We start from the raw sequence: 9,990 nt of genomic DNA, 5'->3' as shown, positions 1-9,990 counted from the left end.
ATTTTTGTGTGAAACATGCACTGCAAAGTTACTAGAGCTCCATTTCCCCCGAGATTCAATTAGCTGTATGTGTATTTTACAAGCACACTTAGATCAAAGATAGTTTTCTACACAAGGGGATGCGGTGTGTAGGGAAAGCATGCTCAGATCATGTGAGGTCTTTTGCATGATTCTACAAAGGTTGTGTAAATGCATTCCACAGCAAATGTTATTGTTGGACCTTAAAAATATCTGGTAGGTTATTCTTTAACTGCAGACGCTTGCAAAGGACGATGCCACAGCAATGAGTCAACCTTAAAGTGAAGCAGCTACATCAACGGGAACATAACAGCATCAAGTTGAGCCAGTAAGTTGGTGCACAGCTGTATGCAGCCATAATGCATGTTTCCAGTTTGATCATACCTTTTTCATGACTGTGGTAGACGTTCCCCACCATTCCTGAAGTGAAATATGCTTTTCTTATATTCAGGCAGGTCTCTATCAAGCCACAATGGATATGGACATCTCTGAGGGCTTGTCTGATTGATGTGCTAGCAGAGGGTACTGCTACATCTGCTAGCGCATCCTTGACTGATTCAGACATCGCTGATGAGCCTTCCGAAATCCAACATGTCCTGGCATGTTTGATTGTCGTAATGATCACAGAGCTTGCTTAAGACATTTTCTCACATGTGTGCCTTGGTTGATTCATGTTCTGATCTGCTTTGCAAAAATCTGGTGTTTCCCTTTAATATATATTTTGGATTTCACCTTTAAAGTAATTATTTAAGTTTCAAAAATGCATATGAGACTGTCATATAGCTTTTTGTAAGATGTTTTCGACAGATTTATAAGATCTATTAGTAATGTTCAGAATGAAGACAAAGATAGAACTGTTCAACCTATCATTGGCTACATTACAGCCCTTTTTTGACATAGGTGACAAGCATACTGCGTTCAAATTTCATTGTTGACACTGGCAAAAGCAAGTGCTAATGAATGAAAGCCATATATGCTACATCATAATCTCATTTTAGTCAATCTACGATAAGTACAAGATAAGGAAAATAAAACAAACTGCAGCAAAGCAGTGTTATGTAAGATGAAAAACCACTTTTTTTCAGTAAAGTTGGAATAAGGAAAACACACTCCTTCTCTGAATTATACTTCAGCCATGTCCTCTCATTACACACATAATTAACACCCTTGCTAGGCTCCAACATTTATAACAGTAATAAAATTTATAACATGCCAACTGTGCTGGTAAGCTTTATCAACATTTTTTGGGACAGTAGATAAAAAATACAGTATATAGCCACAGCCACTGATCTCCCTAACAATGTTCTGCTTGCTGGTCATTATTGTGCTTAAATTTTAAATGAAGCCAATGGTGTCGCTATTAGTCCCAGGTTTTAGCTTCAACTGTGTATCTGGTGTTTCGTTTGCACGGTCAGCAATTTCAAGTTATGTTGCAGTAAGCAGTCCCTCCTCATTGCACTTGGTGTATTTTGTCCAGTCTCCCAGTCCAAGGCCCTCCAGGACGCTCAAGGGTGAAGCTTCTGCAGCACTGCCTACACACAACCCAGCGACACCTCGAACAGCAAGGCATACTATGGTGAGGTATACTATACTCGACCACTACAATTTTTACATACTTGTTTCCTTAGGTAGCTGCAAGTGAAGTGGCATATATTTTCGTGGCAACTGTTTAATAGCTCAAGCATAATAAATGTCACTCAGTGAACTGCACTTGGACACTAACATTTATGATCATGGCAACCATCTAATTAAATACTGAAACATTCATATTTGTTCGCAGTGGTATGAGTTTCCTCGGGGTTTGCATTAAACATCAATTATCGGCCAATAATCCTTTTTCAATCTTTCTTTTCCATTCCAATGACACAATAACTAGAAGACCAACAGGTTTTTCACAATTTTCTATGCTCTTTATATGTTCGATCGGTCACAATGAGCCCTGATATATGAGCTCAGTATATTTTGCCCACTCAAACTAAAAGGCTTCTTTAAAACATCTATCATTGAACTATGCTACATTGGCCTCTTCTGTGTTAGTTGTTTTGTACTTCTACCTTTCCTGCCTGGGCCCAGATGGGCCTGCAGTATTTAGCAAATAAATAAACAAACAAAATTAAGTGGCACTAGCAAGCTCGTGTGGATGGCAGTTTTATGCCCCCACAGTTTTTAAGTTCACAAAAGTGTAAACGGAAACCGTCGTGAGCAATGTAATGACCTAAAATTAAGCATTATATTCTTCATAGCTTGCACAAGAGTGTATGCCACAACAATTAATTTGTTCTGCGTACGTGCTTTGTGTCATGTTGGTCGCTCGTGCACCTGTTACAGCGCGTGATATTTTGCAGCCACAGCCAGCAGAAGACGCACCTGAAAAGGCCTTTCTAAGGCATGAAGTATGGCGTTACACAATTACAAACTGCGACTAAGAAGAAGATGAAGACTCTACGGCAATCCCATCAACAGCTTTTTCAAAAGGTTGCTCATCTCGAAAATGTCATAGAAGATTTATCTGACAATCGCATTCTAGGAAATGAGGATGTCGCCATATTATAGAGTCTTGGTGGGGCAAAAAAAAAAGAGTTGCTCATGCGTCAACTGCCACATAAGTCTGGTTCCAGCAATGTCACCCGCTTACTCGCCAGAGCTCAGACCATTTCCACTGACTTTGCATTTTTATTCCCCTAGCGCATACAGATATGTACGAGCTGTTTTCAACACATGCCTCCCGCATCCAAAGACACTGTGTAAATGATATCAATCCATTGATAGGGCTGCTGACTTTTCAAAAGAGGCAATGACTGCATTGGCTATCAAGGTAAAGCACGGCTCTCCACATTATGAAATCTGGTTGTGGATGAGATGGCCATTCAAAGAAGTAGTGTGGGATGGGAAAAGCTTCCATGAATATGTTGACATGGGCATTGATGTCAATGATGACAGCTTTCCAGTAGCCTAAGATGCATTTGTTTTAATGCTTGTTGCAATCAATGGCAGATGGAAGCTGCCGATTGGCTACTTTCTAGTGCATGGCCTTGGTGGTGAGCAGAGGCGCAATTTGGTACTGCAAGCTGCTAGCTTCACTCACGAAAAAGGTGCACACATTGTGAGTTTGACCTGCGAAGGCGCTGCAGCGAATTTGTCATTGCTGCACAGCCTTGGCTGCAAGATGGACCTGACTGAGCTGGATGCTTCTTTTCCACATCCAGTGACAAAAAAGCTTTTCTTTGCCATGTTGGATCCCTGTCACATGTTGAAGCTACTGCGGCACACCCTGTTCGATAAAAAAGGCTATTGTGATACGAACAAACAGTTCATATTGTTGAAACGCATTGATGAGCTGCATGAAATCCAGTACACAGAGGGCCTACATTTGCAAACAAACTTAGACAAGCACATATTACCTGGAAAAGCCAGCCCATGAAAGTCTCATTGTTGGCTCAAACATTCAATCGATGCAAATAGTCAATCGCTAGCAGATGCTCTGGGTGACTGCAGAGCTCAAAAAAATTCAAAATTTTCAAATTCCTTGCCAACAGAAGAGTTTATCAGACATGTCAACAATGCATTTGACATTTTAAATTCAAGACATCCAAGGCAAGAAGAATAGAAAGGACCGCTGTGTCCTGAAAATGTGGCTCCTGTCACTGCGTATGTCAAAGAACTTTTGGCCTACTTTTGCTCGCTTAGGGAGTCTGCAGCTGGTAAACTAATGACAGGGACCAACCAAAAGACAGGCTTCATTTGCTTTGTGGTGTGCTTAGACAACCATCCATACAACCACTTGGTTACAGAAAATGGCCTATTGGCATATCTTCCGACTTCCAAGCTCAGTCAGGACCACCTTGAGTTACTTTTTTGCTGCAATAAAATCATTTGGGGGCTGCAATGACAACTCAACAGCAAAGCAGTTTGCAGCAGCATTGAAGCGTCTGATAGTTCGTAATGAGGTCAAGGACATTGATGGCGGAAATTGCTTTCTATTGGAACACATCGAAATTCTCTTTGTACGCTCCTCTGAAAAAACCATACTCCATCGATGTAATTAACCTCACTGCCCCTCAGAGAAGCCCTGCAGCCAGTGAACCACTCACAGAAGCAATTTTACAGGATCATGGTTACTCTGCTGACCCAGGCAATGTGTCTGAGCTTGGGTGCCTGCGGCTCGCAGTACTGGAAGAATTGCTGCACAAGTTTTCTCGTGGGTGAATTATGTTCATGATGGCCCACACAATTAATTCCTTTATCCATCAACTTCAGCTGTCCCACCAGGTTTTATGTTAAGGCATTTATTTGTTTTTTGAGTGATATTGTAAAGTGCATATATTGTTCAAGAGCGTTGTATGCAGATGTCAAACTTTTATAGAGGGAAAATGTGATACCTTATTGTAAATTCTGCAAGTACATGTTTGTTGTCTTGCTGAATGCTGTAGCTTGAATCGCCTGCATGCAAATTATGCTTAAACAATTGTTCTGTTCAGCCCAAGCTAAACAGTGTGGACAATGACGGTAGGTTAGCTGGCCCACCTTTCACTAGAGCAAACTGTGTGATGACATGGACATGCTGTGAATGCTCTCAATGGATTATGTGTGAGCTAGGTATACGCTTGAGGATGACAATGTTTTTTTTAATGTTTATCCTGTATGTCTTTTACCTGACTTTTGTGGAAATTGCATTGCAGCAAAATGCATTGTATTTTAATGTTGACATACTTACTTTGTGGGTCTGACCTCACATCAATTGTTTCAACTTTGACTTTGTGAACTACCACTCTTTTTTTAATTTCCGCATATGTATTGCTTACTTTTCTGACAAGCACAATCACTGAAGCCTTTCGATATTTGTGAGGACAACGCAGATATAAATACTATACAATTATAGCCCTGTATTGAAGGCGTTGCATACAAGGCATTGCAAGCAAAACTACAGCTACATTCAAGGACAGCTGATCCCATTGGCCAGTTTTATTAAAGGTATCAATACTACATGTGATATAGTTTACTTTGTATAACATTATTATACAAATGCCCTGTGGCATACAAGCATGCTAATACTGATACCGAAGAGCAGTGGCACAATAAGTTTTCCTACTTGCTGTTTATAATTTTCTTTTGTGTATTATCTTTGCAATGTACTTCATTTAAATTATAAATGTGGCTTCCTTCTGTATTTGTGTGAAATCTTCTGGCTTCTATAGGTGCAATAAACACTGAATAAAGAATGAAACAATTACTGTTGTCATGAAAATGTGCTTTCCATAGTACAAGTACACCAGCAACACAATGAATCCACAAGTGCAAATGAATGCTGCCATTTTTCTCTTGCCGCTATGTATTCAGTTTTCATGCCGTTTCACACTAGCAGAGGAAGAAGGGTCCCCCTGGCAGTGTTTGATTCTAGGAGATAATTATGCTGTGGGGCTATACTCGCATTCGGAAACAGCTGAATAAACTCTAGATAATGCACAAATCCCGTCCATTTCCTTTATTATATAACGAAAATTGATCCCAAAGGCGCGTCTCAACAGCGTCGTCGCACCACAGAATCTTGCAAAATAGTACACGTAAATCTGAATAAACGGCGATTACTTCTGCGTTTAGAATGCAGGCTAATGCTATTTATTTCTCACAAAATGAAACACGCCCACCAGAGCCTTTTATTAAGCGAAAATGCGACAAAAAAGTGTCCTTCAAAACATCTCGTTTCTTCCTAGGTGCAAGACAGCGTGACAAAAATTATTTCTCTCAAAATAAAACACGCACACCAGCCTTTTATTAAGCGAAAATGCGACAAAAAAAGTGTCCCTCAAGACATCTGGTTTCTTTCTAGGTGCAAGACAGCGGGACGAAAAATTAGCAAGATAATACGCACCACAGCTTAAGGTGCACAACGGCTGATTTGACGAAACTTGAGTACGTAGGAAAATAGACCACACTCGGGCGTCTGGACGGGTTTCGAGCCGCGAGCGCTGGAAACTCCACTAACCGCGGTGGTAAGCGCAAGTGACGCCTTGAAAATTTTCTGTTTTCATGAGTCAGACGCCCCAGTCTTGCTCCACGTTTCAAGGCATCGCATTTGAAGCGAAGAACGACGCGCGCACTAGCAGAAAACCACCACCCGCATACGGGCCTCCAAGCCAGTGACGGCAGGCGCCACTAAAAGTTACCACGTACCAAGCAATCACGAATGTTCCGGCAACCTTGTGGGCCTTTTCCGCCCCATAAGGCACCGCGCACGGGGCCCCTGAGAGAGGAAGGGGTGGCTTCAGAGGAGGTTGGCTTGCCGAGGCTAGCGGAATCACGTGACGCTCCCTCCTAGTATTTTTTACCTCCATGCTTAAAGGTCCAAACACCCGGTATTCGCTCAACCCCCAGGATCCCCCTTTCCCCAGACAAGGCTAAGCCGGGCATGCTACGCGCGGGAGGGTCCAACCCTCATGTGCTCCGATCTGTGGTGTCGCAACACACCAAACGCCTGCTTACGCAGACGCCCCTGCGGGCTCTCTTGGAGAAAAGCATGCAAGTATTTTTCTGCGCGTTCACTTTAAACCCGTTTTCATCCGCCCATCTAGATAACTTGTTTAAGCCAAGCTGGACCTGGCGTTCACAGATAACAATATTGTAGGATTTAAAACCTATCTGCACATTTGATTGATTAATGTGGTTTATTGGCGCAAGGGCCAGATGTGGCCAAAGAGTGCCAAGACAGATGGTAATGGCTTGTTAGTAGAACATGAATAGTGAATTATACGAACATTCGATGTGGCATGCTGTAAAGGGGCCTAAAAACAGTCGCTTTAAAGTGCATAAAATCTATACCTAATAAGATTATGAGAATGACTAAGTATGTGTTCGATGGACATGAACAATGCATTCCGAAAGAATGACGCGACTTGCAAAATATTACAGATGCAAGAATTAGGGAGAAGTACAAGTGCCTAAACAGAGCCCTTGAAACACAAGGGCATGGATGCATGTGCTATAAAAAACTAGCACAGCAACATTCTCTGGAGAGAGGATGTGCTACGAACTTATTGGGCTAATACAGTAACATGCAGGACCACATCGTTCAAGAAATCTAGGACTGCTTTGGTGTTAAAAAGCGGTTCTTTACCAAGAAACATAGCGCAATGTAGAGGGACGCAATAGCGATATGCTAGAGGAAAGTGTTTCTTTGTCTTTCGGCTTCCCGACACTCCAGGAGGACGTGGAGGACGGTGAGCCTCTCGCCACATCTACCACAGGTTGGATGATCATTAGCATTCAATAGAAAATTGTGGGTGCCGTACGTGTGTCCTATTCTGAGACGACAGAATATGATATCAGTTCGCCGGGTTTTCGTTACGGAGGGCCAGTAACCTAACTGTGACTTAATAAAATGAAGCTTATTACTTGTTTCTGCGTCCCACAAGCGTTGCCAGTGGCGTCGCAGTTTCGTTCGCAAGAAAGGTTTCAAATCTGTTGCAGGAACAGTAGCTGTAGGGTTAATAGCGGGTGATGTGACTAATGTGGCCATTTGGTCGGCAAGGACATTGCCCTCGATGCCTATATGCCCAGGCACCCAACATATAATGACATGCTGTTTAGTTGCATATGCTCTACAAAGAACAGAATAGAGCTCAATGAGTACAGAATGTTTTTGTTTACAGGGTGATTTCAAGGCTTTTACGATGCTTCCCACGAAACACACAAGCAGCTATTTGATGTCTAAAAGATGTCTTGAACGGATAATTCAAAAGTCTAATAGCTGTCCTGGTAAAGACATTTTCTAGCCGTGGACGTCTACAGGTACTTCAGTAAGCCGTGCTAACGTTACGTTAAAAGTTGGCTAATAAACATCTCGACAAGACCAACTAAGAATTGTATTAGACGTTCCCAGAATTCTGTAATCATGGCTTCGGAAGCATTATGCAGGTTTTTATAAAACATCTTGACAAGAACAAGTTAAGAACTTTATCAGACGTTCCCAGAATTCTGTTTTAAATTATAGCCGAATTCTGGGGACGTCTAGCAAAATTCTTAATTAAGCTATAAAAGCCTGCGTATTGTTTAAGTCATAAAGCATAATGGCTTCAGCAACAATATGCAGGCTTTTGAAGCTATCTTTTAAGCAGCATTTATAGATTGTCATCCTGAAGTGACGTGGTAAGCAAAATTAATGGCCACTTCAGCATACCATGCATCCGTATGCTAGCTTCATAGTACATATGTTACTATACAGAACTGAAAAATAAATTGAAGCATTACATTATATTATTTATAATAACTTGCATTAAATGTTTTAACATATATCAAATGTGCATAACAACATGCAGAAAAAATACAACCTGACCTTGTGAGAAAGCGGCTTTATTCACCAATAAATTAAAAGACATGCAGAATGGTTTTACAAAATTTTTAAATACAGTAGAAAAGGTGACCACATAAATAAGACGCAGCTGCAGTAACCACAGCAATCCAGGTCCCTTCCCTCTTGGATACCACTGGCTGCCCACAGAAGTTTGCTCTGTAATACAACAGTGAAGAAAAAAGTGAACGAAAAGCACGTAAACTATATATCAACACCACAGTTGTCAGTAAACAGCAAGCATTTTCAACAGCAATACAATTATAGTTAAGCTTTGGCTTACCATGACTAACAGAAATGGCAGCCAGGCAGCCACATGGTGCCAAATAAGAAATAACAATACACAAAAGAGGTGCATAGAAATCAAAAGGAGCCACTTAACAGAACAGTCAAGCCTCGCATGCTCCTACAGGTTTACCTTAAGATTAATTAGGTGTGCATGAAACTGTGCGAAACAAACACTGTTTGGCCCCTGTTCATCTGTTTGCAGAACATATGCCCTACAAATATGCCCTACAAAGACCAACAAATTTGTAGCAGCATACACATGGTCAAATGCCAAAAGTATGGAAACAATGCAGAGATTGTTCACGCACATAAACAAAGCGACCGAATAAGCATACATTCAGGCTCTGGCTTGCAACCATGCGACTTACCTTGACTAGACAAAAACAATGGAAGCCAGCAGGCCTTGTGGTTCCGTGAAAGAGTAAAATTGCTGCATAGGAAATAAAAAGAGACAGTCAACAAAACAGTCAAGCCTAGCATGCTTCTATATATTTACCTTAGTTTGAGTGATGAGCACACAAATGTTGAAAAATATGGCAGCTTAGCCACCGTTGAACTCTTTATTTCCGTTCCAACATAGGCTCTACAGCAAGATAAAAACAAATTTATAACAGCATACAAACTTTGACAACGACATATGGGTGACAAGAATGTAAGAAAATTACAATTCATGACCTGCTTCACACTTCAAAAGATGCTCAGCAGTCTGTAAAGTTGCAGCCCTGATGTTTATTTTACGTGTAATTGTGCGGATTAATTTTTAATTGCACAAAATCTTCATAACGCTATTGAAAATATATCTGCCCTGGACACACAAAAGATGCACGGGCCCGCAAAAACAAAAGTGGCGTGCAAGTTGCAAGTTGTAGCAGGTAAACGTGTACGTACCGTAAGGAACTGCACCGTGTCTGCAGGCGCTGGTCAAGGCTTGAACGTAACCAAAAGAGCCACGAGCGGTGCACACGCTATGCAGACTCGATAGAACTTGGGAAGAGAACCATGAGCACCGGCGAGCGAACGCTTGCGAGCCATGAGCACGGCCCTTTGAATCGCTCGCGCTTAAAGCCCCTGGAAGCTCTACTCGCGGTTAGGTAGCCTACATGCAAGCGCTGGTATAAAATAATATATAAAAAGTATATCTTTACCCCTATATATAAAAAGTAGCGCCATTCTTAGATCTTGCCGCCACCGCGCTCACCCCGGCGTTTCCTCCTTGCCGCCTCCTGTCGCCCCAGCCTCCTCCGCTCCCCCATTGGCCAATCCGTGTCACGTGGAAGCACGCGTTGCGCTTTTGTATATTTTTTTCGTTCCAGCGCGCTCCGACTGCCATTCCGGGGCCT

This window comes from Dermacentor silvarum, chromosome 7, assembly GCF_013339745.2.
Source record: "Dermacentor silvarum isolate Dsil-2018 chromosome 7, BIME_Dsil_1.4, whole genome shotgun sequence".
Lineage (NCBI taxonomy): Eukaryota > Metazoa > Arthropoda > Arachnida > Ixodida > Ixodidae > Dermacentor > Dermacentor silvarum.
This window is presented reverse-complemented; position numbering follows the sequence as displayed.